This window comes from Pongo pygmaeus, chromosome 4 (assembly GCF_028885625.2).
Source record: "Pongo pygmaeus isolate AG05252 chromosome 4, NHGRI_mPonPyg2-v2.0_pri, whole genome shotgun sequence".
Taxonomy (NCBI): Eukaryota; Metazoa; Chordata; class Mammalia; order Primates; family Hominidae; genus Pongo; species Pongo pygmaeus.
Genome location: NC_072377.2, coordinates 61,642,429 through 61,659,463, shown reverse-complemented (window position 1 = coordinate 61,659,463; position 17,035 = coordinate 61,642,429).

Genomic DNA, 17,035 nt, shown 5'->3' with positions numbered 1-17,035 from the left:
TAAAATAGACCTCTGAAACCCAATACCAGAGTTTCTTCTTTGTAGCTGTGTTGCCTTGATTTGAAGCCTTTAAAGAAAAGGATAATCTGAGAAGAGCTCTAGCAAATCCAGCTCAGATCTTGCAATGTTACTAAAGAACATCTAGAGAATACCATACTGATGTCTGCCAATCCTGGCCTTGCCCAGGCTGCTTTGTCTTTCTGGAGAAGCCTTTTGACAGCTTTCGGCCATAAAAGTCACTGGGCTGTAAAGGGAGTTGGTGAGACAAGGATATCTGCACTAATGGGGACATTCTCTTGAAGTTTTTGTTCTTCCTTCATCCACAAAGCTGCAGTGTCCTTACTATCTGTCCTGTGTCAACAGAAACCACAGGACAAAGCAGGCTGCCTAACCAGGAGGCTGGAGTAGCAGAGGGGCGAGCTCAGAGCTGGGGGAATGAAGGGAGCTGCATGGACAGAAAATGAGCCCTTGTGAAACAAGAATACCACCCCTGCCTCTGCTATGTGGGATTTCAACCCAAGCCATGAGGCAATTGTGCAGAAATAAGAGGGCTTGTTGTTGGCTAGAAGTCACCAAAAATAGAAAATTCAAGAATGATAATGTGCAAAGCATGATGATGAAGTCCAAAACATTTAAAAAGAGGCCCTTTACATAGTCAGGGTCAAGAAAGAACTCACCCACACTCAGCCTTTCAGTACCATTGTCTAGAACAGCTGCAGCAGGAACATTAACCACAAGCAACTCTGACTTTGGGAGAGTTTCCACCTAAGCCGTTGTTTCACTTGAAGGTCCTCAACCTCCCCAACCCGGAATTGCACCATCCCTTGCTCAACCTTCATCTTAGCCTTAAAGAGGCGAGCTGCAGTCTGGGACGTGGCCTGACAGCATTGCTTGGGGAAGATGCACTCAGAGCCCACAGAAACCTGGTATCCTTTCTTTCCCTGCAGGGGTTTGCCAGGCTTCCATGGTCCCACCACACCCTGGGCAGACCCTAAGCTAGTCTTAGGTGGCACGTTGCCTCTACTCTGGATCAGCAGGCCCTGAGCAAAACTTAGGAGTTTAATTTCAGTGCCTGTCTTGCTGCCCAGCTACTTCCCCCTTTAGGGCCTCAGTTAACCTAAGTCCGCTGTAAAGTGCATGGCTCATCATGTGTTCTGTGATATTTGTGAAGTGCCAGGCTATTTATTGCCTGGCTGCCCCAATCAGCTTGATTTACACCCTAAGCTTCTGACCTGCCCCCACTTTCCCTTCAAAACGTATTCCTCTTGTGGGCCTTTCTTTCAGAGTCTTATTTAAAATATCCCAGTAACTTATTACCGATGCCTTCTTCATCCTGTCAATGGGTTATCCAGACAAGAAGCAGATCAGAATATAGCAAATATCACTCTTTTGACAAGTATGTAGTTGAAATCCATTTTTAAGTTAGTTAAGGACTAACTTAAAAATACCTACAAAATCCAGGGAGACTGACTTCAGTATTTGTCATGGATCTTCAGAATACTGAATCCCAAATTTCAATAATCGCTTCTCAAACAGGGAGAACTGTTCTAAGGTGACCTAGGAATGCCAGCCATACAAATAGGCTCAAGACATAGAAAAGACATTAAAATGGATTTGCCGCAACTGATATTCTGCGTTCTGCAATGCTAGGTGTGCCCTTGTAGTCCAAGAACTAACACTGCAGACTGCAACTGGAATGTGGTCCCCGGTCATGTCACTTCCAAGAAATATCAGGTTTAAGAACTAAGCAGTATGTGTAAGCTGAAAAGGGATTAAGAGTGAGGGATGAAGGAAGGAGAGTATAAAAGGCACATTACCTCCTGTACCTTTGTGCAAGAAAGAACTTGCTGTTCCCCATTTCATTAATCTAATTAACAAATATTTCTAAGAACCTTCCAAATGCCAGTCTCTGTTCTAAGCACTGAGAATACAGCAGCAAAAAAGGAATAAAAAATCCTTCCCCTCATTGATCAAACATTCTAACTGGAGAGGTAGAAAATAAACACAACACATAAATAAAATACACAGCGTGCTGGCATTACCATGAAAGATATAAGGAAGGGTTGAGGAGATAAGGAATTGGGGGGCATCACCATTTTAAGTAGGGATGTCAGGGTAGGCCTGATTGGAAGAGTGACAATGGAGTAAATCCCCACGGGAAGGAGGGAGTAAGTTGTGTTGTGTGGACGTTTGGGAGGAAGAGCTTCAGAGAGAGGAATGTGCAAAGGCCCCGAGGCAAGAGCATAACCATATTTACGGATCAGCAAGGAGGTGGGCCAGGATGCGGCACATGTGGTCAAGAGGGAGCCTGGTAGTAGATGAAGACAGAGAAATAATGAAGAGTCAGTTTATGCAGAGTTTTAAAAGCCTTTGAAGGTGCGTGGCTTCTGTTGAGTGAAATGGGGGACCCTTGGGGGTTAAAGTAGAGGAGTGACCTGTTCTGACTTACATATCAACAAGATTAAACACCCCAAAGTGGGATACTTGCTATATTCTTGCCTTTGGCTGCAGCGCAATAATTGACTAAAGTGGGCAGGGGCAGAAAGCCCAACAGTGAGGCTGTTGCAATACTGCGGGTCGGCCCTGCTAGCAGCTTGGACCAGAGCTAGAGCAGTGGAGATGGCCAGAAGCAGTTAGATGTGGGATATAATTTAAAGGGGAGTAGCTGGGTGAAAGAGATGTTAACAAGAGAAGCCCTGGCATTAGAAAATTGAGAGCAGCCTCCACGACCACTTTAGCTGTTCTCTAAGGAGGGGAGAATTATGCCCAAGTGTTATGGAACTGAATGTATGTGTTTAAATTCAAACTCCCAAAGTGATGGAATTAAGATGTGGGGCCTTCAGCAAGTAATTAGGTCATGAAAGGAGTTAGTGCCCTTATAAAAGAGATCCCAGAGAGCTCTCACACCCTCTTTCTGCCATGTGGAAATATAAGAAGTCAGCAATCTGCAACCCAGGAGAGGTCTCTTACTAGAACCCCACCATGCCGGCACCCTCATCTCAGAGATCTAGCCACTAGAATGATGAGAAAGGAATGTTAGTAATTTAAACCATCCAGTCTACGGTAATTTGTTATAGCAGCCCAAATGGACTAAGACACCAAGAGAAGAGCACTTACTGATTTCCCACAAAGCAGAGGAAATTATCTTTAAAAAAAAAAAAAAAGTGCACCATCAGGCCAGGCGCAGTGGCTCACACCTGTAATCCTAGCACTTTGAGAGACCCAGATGGGCGGATCACTTGAGGACAGGAGTTTGAGACCAGCCTGGCTAACACGGTGAAACCCTGTCTCTACTAAAAATACAGAATTAGCTGGGCGTGGTGGTGGGTGCCTGTAATTCCAGCTACTTGGGAGGCTGAGGCAGGAGAATCACTTGAACCCGGGAGGTGGAGGTTGAGCCAAGATCATGCCATTGCATTCCAGCCTGGGCAAAAAGACTGAGACTCCATCTCCAAAAAAAAAAAAAAGAAAAAGAAAAAGAAAGAAAATAAATGCACCACCAAACAGAGGTGCCACTGCAGTGCTAATGATGGGCGGTGTATTAATACATAACAAAAGAAATAGATTTTTTGTTTCCCTGGATAGACACAGATCCATTTTGCCGTTTTTGCACATATAGCCACTGTGTTTGAGACTAAATTATTCACACTTCAGGACCCCTCAGAAAGATTGCCAATGACTATGATTCCACCTTTATTTATGGGTTTTCAGAAACAAAGCTAAGATCCTCTGGGGACAGGATGCTGGAACTATCACATAAAAATGTGTTCATCCTGAACAGTTACCCTCATTGATAATAAAAGACATTTTAAAATGTCATGTTATCAAAAACTGCAAGATTTAACTTTCATGTTACTAAAAACTTACAGAAAAGAACGGTCTTTATTACACTTTCTTGCATCTTCCAAGGAGCAGGGGCCATATCTCAGTAATCATTTTAACCCTTACAACTCTGGAACAGGGCTTCCTTTGTCCACAGTAAAATTACATTTGGGGCCCAGGTTGATTCGTGCTCACAACTCTCTTCCCTTAGTTCCAAACACTACTTGTTTATCTTCAGCTTTCATCCTCATCTTCCAATAGCTAATAGTATGAGGGAATTAATGGAACAGGGGATACACAGATTTTGTTTCTGAATTAAGTCAACTTTATGGTCTTCGAGAGGATATTTTTCCCTACACCATATTTATATTTTCCTCTTTTGCTGATGATGAAAAAAAAGTTGCTTGCCAGGAAATGCTTGTCTTCTCATATGCCTTATTGTAGTTGTAATGAAAATGGAAATTAGAATGACCTTAAATCCCTGTACCATATTGTATCTTTACTTCAACTACATATGGTATCAAGGGATAGGGGAGAGGGAGAGGAAAGTTGTTAGAGTGATGTGAATTTGGGATAGACTTTCCAATATAAACACCTTTTGATTTCTTCTACACTGACATGAATTATTTGAAATAAATTACTGTTATAACAAATGTTTATTTGACCAGGCTACATAGAAGAGATTTATTTTCAAATTGAGATAGAAATGTGGGGCCATAAACAAACCTTAGGAACGTTTGGTGCCCTTCAGAACATTGCTGATGCCACCTCTTCGAACTCCTATGACCAATACAATACAGCAAGTCCTTGGATAACATCATTTTATTCAATGTCATTTTGTTATAATGTCGATGAGAAAAAAAATCAACTCTCAGACAGGGCCACTGTTTGTGTGGAGTTTGCATGTTCTCTCCATTTCTGGAGTGAGTTTTCTCTGAGTCTTCCAGTTTCCTCCCAATCCTAAAGATGTGCCCGTGAAGTGAACTGGGAGTGAGTGTGGGTGCGTGTGAGTGTGCCGTGCAATTAATGGCATCCTGTCCAGGGCTGGTTCCTGCCTTGCACCCTGAGCTGCAGAGACAGGCTCTAGACACCCTTGACCCTGAACTGGAATTAGTGGGTAAATAATTATCTTACTTGGTTTTTTTCATCTTTCTTAAATGTTTGAATAGCTCACATTTATTTTAATGTTTAATATTGGAAACATTTTAGGTCTTTATTTATAAGTTTAGGGATGTTTTTGTGACCAGAAATGACCAGAACTTAACTCTTGGTTATATCAACGAGGCTATGGTAAAATTGGTTTCATTCTACCTAAGTTTTCCTAAAGTCACAGTTTCCAAGAACATATTGATAACGTTAAGTGAGGACTTACTGTATATATTGAATTCATATAGTCAATATATTTCAGAGAATCTTGCCCTCATATATACCTATATACAAGCATCCACTTCTAATCAGTTGCCTTAAGGCAGGAATGGGACATCTATGGAGCTGCTTTCAATGGAAAATATTTGCAAAATAACTTTGCTTTGGAAGTAGTAGAAAGAGAAATAATCATTTTCTTTTATTTAGTAAATATTGGGGTACCTATTATGAAATAGATACAGTGCTGGGATTAAAAAATAATAAATAAGACATGATGCCTGCCTTGAAGAACTGTTATCTGAGTTGGTCTTGGAAGATTGGTAGGAACTAACAGCAAGCAAAGAAGAAAGAGCATTCCAGATGGAGGAAATATCATTTTCAATGGCACAGGAAATGTAAAAAGCCCTAGAAAGCAAGGAAAATCTTCAGAATAAGTTGAGCACATGGTTCATGTAGGAAAACATAGAAGTTGAGGCCAAGATGATTCAAGAGGTACCTGAGTGTAATGGTCAGTAGACAAGAGCCTGGCCTGGGTTCAAAGCCTAGCTCCTTTATCAACTCCATCACTTAATTTCTGTGTACCTTCATTCTTCATCTCTAAAATGAGGATGATAATACCTCATGGGTGCTAAGAAGAGTTCCAGGCATGGTTTGCCAAGAAGAGTTCCAGGTATGGTTTGCTAGAGTTTGTCCTGAGAGATGATGAGGACCAGTGCTAAGAGTGTCAGTGGAGACCAATGGCTAGAGATGTCTCTCAGATGTATTTGAAAGATATATCACATGATTGGATTGGGGTAAGTGAGGAAGAGAACAGGGAGGAAAAGATCAAGCATGGTGTATTAGTCCATTCTCTTGCTGCTAATAAAGTCATACCAGAGACTGGGTAATTTATAAAGGAAGAGGTTTAATGGACTCACATGGCTAGGAAGGCTTCACAATCATGGAAGAGGATGAAGGAAGAGCAAAGGGACATTTTACATGGCGGCAGAAATGAGAGAGTTTGTGCAGGGGAGCTCCCATTTATAAAACCATGAGATCTCATGAGACTTATTCACTACCATGATAACATGTATGGGAAACTGCCATAACATGGGAAACTGCCCCCATGATTCAGTTATCTCCAGCTGGCCCGGCCCTTGACGCATGGGTATTATTACAATTCAGAGTGAGATTTGGGTGGGGACATAACCGAAACATATCACATTGCAATCATGTTTCTCACTTGAGAAAACCTAGATGGTAGGGGCTGTGATCAAGATCAGAATATAGGAGGTTCAGAATATTAATTTTTAATTTATTGTGTTTAAGATTCCCAAATGAAAATCAGGTAGAAGTCCCTGTTAGGCAGTTAGTAACGAGACTCATGGAGCTTTGGAAATAGCAAATATAAATTTAAAAGTTGCCAGCATAAAGATAGTAGTTGAAGTCAAAGAGAAATTTTAAAGTGAGAATATATAGAGCAGGATTTCTTAACCTTGGTGCTGTTGACATTTGGGGGTGGATGATTCTTTGCATGTGTGCAGGAGGAGGGGGGTGCTATCTTGTACGTTCTAGGATGTTTAGCAGTACCATGGCCTCTACCCAACATAGGTGCCAATGGCACCTTTTAGTTGAGACAACCAAGAATGTCTCCAGATAGTCCCAAACTTCCCCTGGGGGGCAAAATCATCTTTCCTTGAGAACCACAGGTATAGAGTGAAAACGGTAGAGAGGGAAACTTGGGCAAATCACACACACACACTGAGCCTCAGTTTCTGAATCCATTAATTGCAAATAATTCTAGAAATAGCACAGATAATAAGCAGTGGGGGGAAGGACTCCTTATTCAACAAATGTTGCTGGGATAACTGGCTAGCCATATGCAGAATAATGAAACTAGACCCCTTCCTTATACCATATAAAAAAGTCAACTGAAGATGGATTAAAGACTTGAATGTAAAACCCAAAACTATAAAAACCCTGGAAGACAATCTAGGCAATACCATCTTGGACATGGGAACAGGCAAAGATTTCATGATGAAGATGCCAAAATCAATCACAACAAAAGCAAAAATTGACAAATGGCATCTAATTAACTTAAGAGCTTCTGCACAGCAAAATAAACTATCAACAGAGTAAACAGAAAACCTACAGAGTGGAGAAAATTTTTGCAAACTATGTATCAGACACAGGTCTAATATCCAACATCTATAAGGAACTTAAACGAATTTGCAAGAGAAAAACAAACAAAAAAACATTAAAAAGTGGGCAAAGGACATGAACAGACACTTTTCTAAAGAAGACAGGCTGGGTGCGGTGACTCACACCTGTAATCCCAGCAGTTTGGGAGGCTGAGGCAGGGAGATCACTTGAGGTCAGGAGTTCAAGACCAGCCTGGCCAACATGATGAAACCGCATCTCTACTAAAAATACAAAAATTAGCCAGGTGTGATGGCACACGCCTGTAGTTTTGGCTACCCAGGAGCCTGAGGCACAAAAATCCCTTGAACCCAGGAGGCAGAGGTTGCAGCGAGCCGAGATCCCACCACTGCACCCCAGCGTGGGTGACAGAATGAAACTCTGTCTCAAAAAAAATAAATAAACATGAAAGTTAACAAAATAAAGACATACATGTGGCCAAATATCATATTAAAAAATATTTTTAAAAAGCTCAATATCACTGATCATTAGAGAAATGCAAATCAAAACCACAATGAGATATCACCTCACACCAGTCAGAATGGCTATTAAAAAGTCAAAAAATGGCCAGGCACAGTGGCTCCCACCTGTAATCCCAGCACTTTGGGAGGCCGAGGTGGGCAGATCACCTGAGGTCAGGAGTTCGAGACCAGCCTGGCCAACATGGTGAAACCCCGTGTCTACTAAAAATTAAAAAAAAAATAGCCAGGCATGGTGGTGGGCACCTGTAATCCCAGCTACTTGGTAGGCTGAGGCAGGAGAATTGCTTGAGCCCAGGAGGCAGAGGTTGCAGTGAGCCAAGACTGCGCCAATGCACTCCATCCTGAGAAACAAGAATAAAACTCTGTCTCAAAAATGAATAAATAAATAGTCAAAAAATAACAGATGCTGGCCAGGTTGTGGAGAAAAAAGAACCCTTATACACTGTTGGGGGGGGTGTAAATTAGTTCAGTCATCATGGAAAGCAATGTAGCAATTCCTCAAAGAGCTAAAAACAGAACTACCTTTCAACCCAACAATCTCATTACTGGGTATATACCCAGAGGAATGTAAGTCATTCTACCATAAAGACGCATGCACTTGTATGTTCATTGCAGCTCTATTCACAATAGTGAAGACATGGAATCAACCTAAATGCTCATCAGTGACAGATTGGATTTAAAGACTGTGGTACATATACACCATGGAATATTATGCAATCATAAAAAAATGAGATAATGTCTTTCGTGGGAACCTGGATGGAGCTGGAAGCCATTATCCTTATCAACTAATGCAGGAACAGAAAACCAAATACCGCATGTTCTCACTTGTAAGTAGGAGCTGAATAATGAGAACTCATGGACACAAAGAAGGAAACAACAGACACTGGGACCTACTTGAGGGTGGAGGATGGGAGGAAGGAGGGGGGCAGAAAAAATAACTATTGGGTACTAGCCTTAGTAGCTGGGTGATAAAATAATCTGTACAACAAACCCCCTTGACACAAGCTTATTTACATTACAAACCTTCACATGTACCATCAAACCTAAAATAAAAGTGGAATATAAAAGAAAATGTGATATATATATACACAATGGAATACTGTTCAGCCACAAAAAAAAATGTAATTCTGTCATTTGCAGCAACACAGAGGACATGATGTTAAATAAAATAAGAGAAGCACAGAATGATAAATACCACATGTTCTCACTCATGAGAGAGCTAAGAAAAAGTAGAGTACAATCGTGGGTATTAGAGGCGGAGAAGGGTGGCGGGGCGGGGAGGATGGGGAGATGCTGATTAACAATTACGGAATTACTGTTGGATAACAGGAATGAGTTCAGGCGTTCTGCAGCATCACAGGGGGCATATGGTTAACCAGAATTTATTGTACATTTTCAAAAAAGCTATAAGAGAGGATTTTTAACGTTCACAACACAAAGAAATGATCCAAGTTTGAGGTGATGGATGTGCTAATTCCGCTGAATTGATTATTATACGTGGTATACACATAAGGAAATACTACTCTGCATCCCATAAATAAGTACAATTATTATGTGTCAACTAAAAATTAAAGAAAAAAGTGGAGACAACTCAAATGTCTATCAACTGATGAAAGGATAGATAAAATGTGTTATATCCACACTATTATTGGGTAATATGATAAAGGACTGATGCATGCTACTATATGGATGAAATTGACAACATTATCCTAAGCAAAAGACAGACCCAAAAGGCCACAGCTGTATGATTCCATCTATATAAAAAGTCCACAATAGGCAAATATATAGAAACAGAAAGTAGATTAGCGGTTGCCTAGGAAGGTCTGAGTGTTGGACAGGTATCGAGAATGACTGCTAATGGAAAGGGCTTTTCTTTTGGGGGTGATGTAAATGTTCTGGAATTAGATTGTAGTGGTGGTTACACCACAAATATACTAAAAACCATGGAATTGTACACTTTAAATTGGTGTGTTTTATGGTATGTGAATTATATCTCAATTAAAATGTTTTTAAAAGTTGAAAATACAAAAGAAATAGCACAGATATCGTTGTGAAAGGCATTCTGAAGCAGTCAAGTGCTAAGCAAATGGTACTCATCACTGCTAGCCAAAGTTTAAAAATTTATGTATGAAACTGGTGAATGGTGGGATTTTTGAGATCCCTTCTAATTATTCGTGTAATACAAAAGGTATTCATCCATCTCCACTGATGTCAGCAGTCACTCCTCACATCACAGGCAAATTCTCAATTTCCCAGATGACAAAGCCAAAAATCCCATGCAGTTTTACAGGAGGATCCTCTGGCTGTTTTATGAAGTACAAGTCCCACTCACATTCTGATTTCTCTGTTCTTTCTGCTCTTTCTTTAGCCCCAAAGGGAGAAAACTGATGTTAATGACAAACAACACATTCATGGCTATTCATGAATCTTGGTTGTTACAATCATGTGAGACTTGAGGTATCATGTATTCTGGAGTTACTTGGAAACATTTTTTAAAAGGCAAACAAAAGCAAAGTCTGAACCCTGGGTCCTGTTTTCAGCAGCAGTAAATAATTCCCTGTATTCTCTATACTGTCTTTTGCACTGGGCCCTTTACTCATATAGTCTAACTGTATCTCAAAGGAGGTGCCTAAGCATCGAATGATTCCTGTAAATCAAGTGAACTTGCTTTAGAAAATGGCACAATCTCTATGTAGAAACTATTCCTCACAGCCCTTTAGGGAATAATCCATTCATGAAACTGAAATATTGTTGGGCTTATTTTATGTCTGTTGCTCCTCTTGGCTGTATCTGAGAGTTGGCTCTTGCTCTTGCTCTCTCTTTGTCTCTCTCTCTCTCTCTCCTCTCTCCCTCTTTCTCTCCTCTCTATTTTTCTCCCTCCTCTTCTCAACCAAAAGATCTTGAGAAGCAAAGATTTATTGCCTGGAACTGAGAGCCACTGCTCACTCAGCCAACAAAATCTGGTCTCCAGTTAAGGCTTAGGGCAACTGGCTGTGAGTGCCTCAACCTGCTGAACCTGCAAAAGTCCCCACCTCCCACACTACGGCCTGCTCATGGAAAATTCCTGGACACAGAAGGGTCAGCCCACGGACAAGGAGTCAGCCAACCATGCTCCCCTGGGCACAAGGACCTTGGCGCCTTTCCAACCACTGTCATTAAAAGTGGGGGCTTTTATGTTAGTTTTTCTTAAGTTCACGTTTCGGGCAATTCTTTATTATGATGGTGATTATTTTTTCTCCAAGGCCAGGCCTCCACCCTCACAACTTTGGTGGAATGTGTTAATAATTTGCTCTAGGGAGATGAAAGCCTCTTTGATACAAGTAGAATAAACACATGGAACGCTGCTCAAAGTTCTAATTTTCACAATAGGAGCATGGTTTTTTGGACTGAGAGTCGAATGGGGAGAGCAGTCTCATTCCTGAGTCACTTTCCATCCTGGTGTCTCTCCTCTGCCTCTGCAGCTCCTCCTCACTTGCACCCCTGAGGAGGCCTCAGGGTCGCTCCAGACAGCTGGTGGCCAAGAAAGACCGTCACTCACCATCATGGTGAACACTGAAGTCCTGAAACAGACCTGAAGGGCATTTTCCTTCTGGATGATATCGCTTTGTTTGGGCTGAGGATCTTTTCTAGATGCCAGGCAAAGACTTGCTTGGTGAAACCAGAACATATTAAAGCAGAAAAGACATCTTTGAATCCAACCTCTTCCTTTTATAGATAAGGTTCCGGAAGCCCAGGGAGGTTATGTAACTTCTCTAAAGTCAATAGGTTTTCCAAATCCCAGCGCAGCCTGTTCTCAAGCACCTGTGCTGCCATATTCTCCTGGTCCCCAAGGACTGACAGAAGTAAAACTCAAAAATGAAAGAAACCCATTTTCAAAATTGTTTTAATTTTCTTTCTGCACCTACTCTTATTTTGGGGTGCCTCTCCCTACCAGACTCCATTCTTAATCCCCTTTGCACTTGCGGCTTGTTCAAGTTTCATTTTAATATTCATTCATTGATAGATTTGGTTACTTCAGAAGAATCGGTTTGGGGGCAACTCATGGTCTGGTTTTTAGAAGAGGCCCAGTTAGGGTGCCCAAAGGTCAAGGTCCAGGGCCTGTCAATTAAGACTTGACCTCTGAAGCTGCTTCTCCCTCCCTCTGTGCTACCTGCTCTACTCAATTTCTGGAATGGTAGAGACATAAGTAAACAATAGATACTAAAGCCATTACTTTTGTAAGTGGATGATAAAGAGTCCTACATATTTAGAATGGTATAGTTTTCATCTAATAATTCTATGGATTTGTAAACAATGGATAAATATTCCTATTTACGGTGGCTAGTCTATTAACATAGACTCATGCTTACTTATTCCTACTTTAAACTTCTTTCATGCAACATAAATTAAAGGGTTTTATTTGCATTATCATAATTTTCTCTGTATGTATTTGCAAGATTCTTTTTTTGTGAGATACTCAAATCTTCACATTCAACCATGTGATCTAAAGATCATTCCATCATGTATTTTGCAAAACTTGAAACATGACAGTAGTGTTCTTTTCATCCAAATTGTGCAGCTTTGATCTTCATTATATCAGCATTCAAAATACATAGATTTTTTTCTATCATCAAAGTCATAAAACATGTTTTGGCCCAGACACCTCAAGAGATGGAGATTGGTTCCTAGGTCAGATTCCTCCTTTGTAACAATTTATCTGAGTAGTCCCAGGCCACATTCCTCAGACTCCTCCTCCTCCTCAGCTCCTCTTCTCATCCCCCTGCCTCCACTCAGTACATACAGTCCTTTCTAGAACACACAGTTCACAGATTACTTGAGAAAAGTCCTTCTTATTGGTGAATTGTCTAATTCCTTCAGGTTTCATTTCATCTCAAAGATGGTATTTAATTTGTGTTTCTAAACTGACACTCTTTCCAAAATTGAAATGTCCCTGAGAAAAACTAGCAGTATTTTTAATCCACTGGGAATTAGTGGCATCTTGCCCCTTAATACTTGGCAGTTACAACAGTTTGAAACTTCTCCCGGAAACTTCTTGCTGAAATCAGCTCCTTGGTCATTTATGTTCAAAGAATTATTAATATTCTTAGATTCTACTGTAAAATCATACTCTGGCTGCATGTCCTTTGGGAGGAAGCTTCCTTCCCCAGTTATCCCCATAGAGAGATGACCCACAACATGCTCTTCTGGGAAGGCACCATCCAGTCTGCATTTGGATGTCTAAAAAGAACACCCAAAAGAGATGGATGACCTCTTTTAGCTGCAGGATCTCCATTCAGGTTCTGGGGAAACCAGTCTTCTTTTTTTTTTCTTTTTTCTTTTTTTTTTTTTTTGGTAAGTCATCCCTACCTCTAACTGTCTGCTCCAGTTTGGTGAGCATCAAACTGTGAATTAACATGTGACTAGTTAGTGCTTTTCCACAGAAACAGAGAAATCACACTGACCTCCAAAGAGGCTGTGTGAATTTATTCTTGCCTTTTATCTTACTGAAAAGGATCAAAGCATTCTGTAAAATGTTAACACGGCTCAGCATTTGGGATTTACAGCTGTTTACCCAGCTCTGTTGCTGCCACTGCTAATACGTCTCGTCACTTGCCCAAGTCTTGCCCTTGTCTTGCTTTCCTCTGACCACATACAATATGGGAACATAAATATGATTTCTCTAATAATGGTTCCTTTGTGTTTATATCACTGCTTTTCACTCAGAGATGCTTAAGTGTACAAACTTGCAAAGCCAGGGGCTCAGTTACACCAGTATCACATTCCTGCTGGCTTCTGGAGCGTGGTATCACAGGCTTGTAAACTCACTGATAACAGAATATATTTTCTACATGTGGCATTGCAGGAGTTAAGTGATTGGTCTGCGACCAGGAAGGTAGTAAGATGTGGCAGAATTCAACCTGTTTCACAACAGGCTCTGTCTGTGAAGTTACCTCTGGATGTCATCCCCTGTTAAGCACTAGATAAAATAGTTGTTGATACTATTAATTGATAACTGACTGGGACTTTCCACTACCAGGAAATGGCAAAACAATAAGCATTCCAATGAGCTGTGTGAGCTGTATTTTCTCCTGAGTCAAATCAACTCTAGGGTTATCCCTTTGAAACAAAGTGCCTTCATCCATTCAATATGCATTTATTAAATGTCTGCTATTTGTCATTCTGCAGGGACTCATATGTGGCAAAACAAAATTACTTCCATGTAAGAAACCGGTTTTGTCACTGGAAAGAGAAGCTATACATACATGTAAATAATAAGTAATAGTTCAGGCAGTACACAATTAAATGCCAAAAGTAATGTTTCACTTAATAAGTGTTGTAGGTTTCCCAAGAAAGGGAAATGAATGGAAGCTGAAAAGGTCTGGGAAGATTCATGGAAGAGGGAACTAGGATCTGGGATTTAAAGAATGATTAAGGCCCGCACAGTGGGCTGGGGAACAAGATGGGCATGCTAGCCAGGAAGCGCCACTGTACATGGCATGTCTTTAAAAGAGGTTAGCAAATTTGGAAAACTTAGGTTGACAAAGGTAAAAGAAATCTGTAAAGCTGAGAATCAAAAGCAAAACCCTTTGCCTTGGTAATAGGAAAAGCTAAAACTGTCAGTGTTTGTCTGGAAACACTGGGACTCTGAGAGTCCAGACATTTTTCTAAATGCATTTTGGTGTATTTCTACTTTATCCCAGGTGAGTGATTTGGCCAAACCAAGTGAAGAGCATTAGTGGTATTTGCTGTCTCTTTGCTGGATTGCATATATTTTAAATTGATTATCCAATTTGAAATTTGTAAAATGTTCCCAGAGAGAAGCCTTATTAACGTACTGGAAAACCTTTGGTAAAGAGAAGGTAGTGTCTAATGACACTTTTCTTTATCAAAAACTTTATACCTAGAGATGGATAAAAATAAGACAGGTGGTAGAGAGAAGTGCTTCAGGATATTAGATAAGAAAATTGATACTTAACCAACTGAAATAAAGATAACTATACTAGAAAATATTAAAATATACCTCCATGGATCTTGAAGCAGAGAGGAAGGAGGGGAGATGCTGGCTTGCAGTAGGGCCCTGAGAAGATGAGGTGATGAAGGTTTCTCCTGTACCCTACACTACTGGCTGTGAGCCACATCAACATAGAACCTAGAAAACAGAAAGCCCAAAAATTGAACTTCAGAGATACCAGAAAGTTCTCTAAAAGTGTCATCTTCAAAAGAAGCTTGAAAATAGCATGGCGGAATGGAAAAAAACATGCATAGTCTTTGGAACTATTAATACATGGCCCTGATTCTTGGCTTAAATACTTACTTCATCTGTAAGCCTCAGTTCCCTCATCTTTAAAATGGGGATAATATTAGTATGGTTGTTGCAAAGACTGAATATGATCGTGTAAAGCATTTAGTAGAGAACACTGAGTACTTAACGTAGAGTAAGCTTAGTAGATGCTCGCTGCAAGTAATGATGGGGATGGTGATGGTGGTGGAGAGTGTGCCTTAGGTCGTTTTGCAAATCACATTTTGGGAGGTGGGTGTCTGTGTTCAGAAAGCACTGGTTAAGGTCCTCTGGTTTGACTCTGCCATGAGGAACCAGTGAGAAGTGAGATATTTAATGCTAAAATGTCTGATATAATTGCCAAATACATTTATACTTTGGGATGTTTCCTACAATTTCATTTTAGTGGGACTCATGTGTGACTGAGTATGTTCCCAGTGAAACTATATTTTATTCCTTTCCCCACCACACCTACCACATCTCACACACACACATAAACACACACTTAGCCATTCATGAAACAAGAAGCAAATGAAGCAAAATCCACTCATGCTACAGTCCATAAGCACAGCTAGATAGAAGGTAAGATGTGGCTTCTTTTCCTATAGCTAATCTGACAAGATAACTCATTTCTGTTGCACACCTTTAAAAATTTAACATTTAGCCCTATCTGATTTCGGACCTAGCCTTAACTTGTCATGTAAACCGTGTCTTTGAGTAACAGTTATTCCTGGGCACAAATTCTCAGCCTTCTAGAAGGCTTCCTCCTTCCTTTCCTGTTCCCACCACTCTCCCTCCCCATCTGTTTTTCCCCCTAAAGTGGTGAATGGAAAAGAGGGAGAGGAGAAGGTGGTTGTAGCTTAAGGTTTCCATGACCTCCTGGAGGTGCAGGGGGAGTCCTCTGGCTCCTGGAATCTCTGACACAGGGATCCTTGCCCACCTGGGGAACTGTGGTGCTGGTGAACTGGTGATCTGGTCTCTCCCTCAGGCTGGCCAGGGCCTGGTGGAGATCCAGAGATGCATGAGTACTACTCTACTCTAGATAGGGTGAAACCTATCACTTACCCTTCCGCCATGAAGTCATAGCCTTACTGTCCTGAGAAGCATGAGGCTTCTCTACTCTATGGGGAGAACCAATAGGGTCTTCAGTCTTGGTCTTTGGTTTCTTTTTTTTTCTTTTTTTTTTTGAGATGGAGTCTCGCTTTGTCACCCAGGCTGGAGTGCAGTGGCGCAATCTCAGCTCACTGCAAGCTCGCAGGTTCACACCATTCTCCTGCCTCAGCCTCCTGAGTAGCTGGGACTACAGGCACCCGCCACCACGCCCGACTAATTTTTTTTTGTATTTTTAGTAGAGACGGGGTTTCACCGTGTTAGCCAGGATGGATCACGATCTCCTGACCTCGTGATCCACCCGCCTCAGCCTCCCAAAGTGCTGGAATTACAGGCATGAGCCACTGCGCCCGGCCGGCCTTTGGTTTCTTGACGGAGAGATTTAAATTTGTTCTTGAAAATCCTCTCTCAGAACAATAGCCTAATAAATAGGCCCTATATTGAACACAAGAAGCTGAATGTTACCAGGGCTTTTACAATTGACAAATTCTAATTTTTTTGTCCAACCCCTCCCATCTCCCCACTCCCCCAGCTCTACTCACATACAGACGTATATACATACACCACTTGAGCCTGCCTATGTCCAAAGGGAGAAGGTAACAAAGTCTGAAAGCAAGAAAATAGCACGTTCATATTTTCCAGTTTTAAATTACACATGAAAGAAAAGTTAACAAGCCTTCTTCGATTAACCAAACCAGCCCCAGTGATATTTCTGAGATGATACGAAAACTTGGTCTACATAGTCATCCAAAATACCTATGTGTTTTCTCTAACATGAAAGCGACATAGGAAATTATGCAAACCACTTGGAAAGAATGTG